Here is a 2,433-nt window from a genome sequence, read left to right on the forward strand (position 1 = left end):
AAAAAACAGAGCTGTAGTCAGATAGATAGACAGATTAATGGTGAAGGAACTCTTTTCACCACAGTTTGTGTTTTCTCAGTCAACAGACACCAAAAGTACCAAGAAATTATGAGGGGGCATTTAACATTCTTTATAATTGTATTTTTGACAAATTGGAAATGTTCTCCAGGGTTATGTGGTAGACTGTCAAGTTTCACTGCAGTGGTAAGCTACATATTGTTAAAGGTGGCACCTGAGGAAACACCCAGAGAAGGTTCGTGTGGGGAAAAGGCGGGATTTAACTGTTTAGGTACAGGCAGGCTGAAATCAGAGTGGTAGCAGCAGCTAGTCTGGAGGAGGGATTCAGTTACTATCGAGTTTGGGGACGGGGTTTATAATCTCAAGGAATCTGTATGGAATGAGTGGGGTCAAAACTCCGAGGATGGTCAGGGCAGGTGTGTGGACACTGCTGGACATCCTGGCACCTGAAGGAGTGTCTGTCCAGTCCTCAATTTCTTTTTCTTTTTTTTTTTTGTACCGGGAATCGAACTCAGGACCTTGTGTTTGCCAGGCAGGTACTGTCCCTGTTGAGGCATTTCCCCAGGGCCTAAATTTCTTTATGGCCATCAGTTCTGTTTTCTGTTTTTTTTTTTTTTTTTTTTTTTTTTTTGGTTTTTCTCCGGTACCGGGAACCAAACTCACGACCTTGCGCTTGTCAGGCAGGCGCTTTGCCACTGAGCTAAATCCCCAGCCCCCAGTTCTGTTTTCTGAAGGCAGCGTGGTCCTTTTTCTTGTAGAGGGCAACAAGTTTTATTGTGAAGGCCTTTGTCAGGTCAGGCTTGACCTGCCTGTCTTTTTGTTGATATGTACAGAGAGGGGCAGGAAAGTGGGCAGAATTTCTCATGGCTACTTCGGCCTGACAAATGGGGTGGCATGGGCAGCTTAACTGGGAGAAAATCTGGGGGGACCAGCGCTGTATTGAGGAATAGTCAAAGCCAGCATCTGCCTGTGGGCGATCCCTTGTACATGATCCTGGAAAAACTGAGAAACATCTCAGGAGGCACAGCCCAAAGAGAAGGAGGAGGGTAACGCAGATAAGAGGTACAGCTAGTGGAAGAAGCCACAGGGCCCAGCCCCAAACGTTAGTCCAAGAGCCAGACAGGTGCTGTGCAATTTCTAAAGCCTTTTCTGTCACTCTTCTGGCTGCATCCCATACAATGCCTGGGGTAATAGCAACATTCCTCCCCACGGAAGGCACACAACCCACCTTTCTCTGCGGTGAAGAGATCTAAACCTCTACAATTTTGAAGGGTCACTGCTGCCAGGAAAGTCCATCTGGTTTTGTAAGGAGAAAATGGAGTCAGCTATTCGTCTGACGCTGTCAGGAAGATCTTGGGAGTGATAGGAGGTCAGAAAAGTAGCTAGACCTGCTATGCCTGTCCCTGAAGCAGCAGTGATCCCAAGTCGATAAGCAGGGCTACCAGCTCTATGTCGTTGGACCTGTGTTTTAATGGCGACAGGCAGGCTCTGGTCTCCAGGGCAATGTCTATTTGGGGGGTAAGGTGTGTCAGCGTGCAGGTGCCACTTTAACATACCCTGTTAAAGAGGTATGTGACACTTTTATTTTCTCTTTCCCAGATGTCCAGGTGCCTGCTAGGGTAGGTCGCTGGCATGAGATCTGGCTAGTGCCTATTATTGTTTACCCACTGTAGGAAGAATCTTTCAGTGTCTATTAGGAATCATTGTGAGAAATGATCAAAGGCAGGCAAGAGACAGTCTGAGCAAGCGGAAGATTGATGAATGGAGTCCATGGGAGGAAATGCATGCATGGAACACAATGTCTGTTGCAGCCCTCTGTCTACTGAACAGTGATATCACCACCTTGGGAGGACGGGAAAAGCAGACAGGCCGAGTGCACGGGACATTCTGAGTAACCTGGCAGCTTGCACGATTTTATAAGGCCAGTAACAGTAGCGTATGGTTACACTGACAGGGGAGATGTCCTAGTAATGTACCGGAGGGCAAATTACACTGAGTGCAAACTGGGGCTTGGAAGGCAAGAGGAGTATCCGTGGTTATGGGGCATGGATGGGCTTAGTTGAGCTCTCACATGCAGAAGCATTAGTGAGACAGGACTGGAGGAGTCAGGCCACGCATCCGGCCTGGAGGTTTTTTGTCTTGCCGGTGGTAGGGAAAGTGGCTATAGACATTTTGTTGAGGAGTCGGAGTGGCCCTTCACTTCACACTGGGGATGGTATGTGAGGCTGGCAGAGTCCCAGAGCCGGGGAGGGACTGCAATGGCCGTATAGGTTGCTGTAGACATAAAAGTGCAGAGCCAGCCATCTGCGGCTAAGGTAGGAGCGAGCTGTTCCGGGAGGAACGAGTGAACTGCAGTTTTGCAAAGGTAATGAGGAACCCTTGGGGGAAGCTGCAGGAACTGCAACCGCAGGGTGT

Source organism: Chinchilla lanigera, unplaced genomic scaffold (assembly GCF_000276665.1).
Source record: "Chinchilla lanigera isolate Chin_1 unplaced genomic scaffold, ChiLan1.0 scaffold00028, whole genome shotgun sequence".
Classification (NCBI taxonomy): Eukaryota; Metazoa; Chordata; class Mammalia; order Rodentia; family Chinchillidae; genus Chinchilla; species Chinchilla lanigera.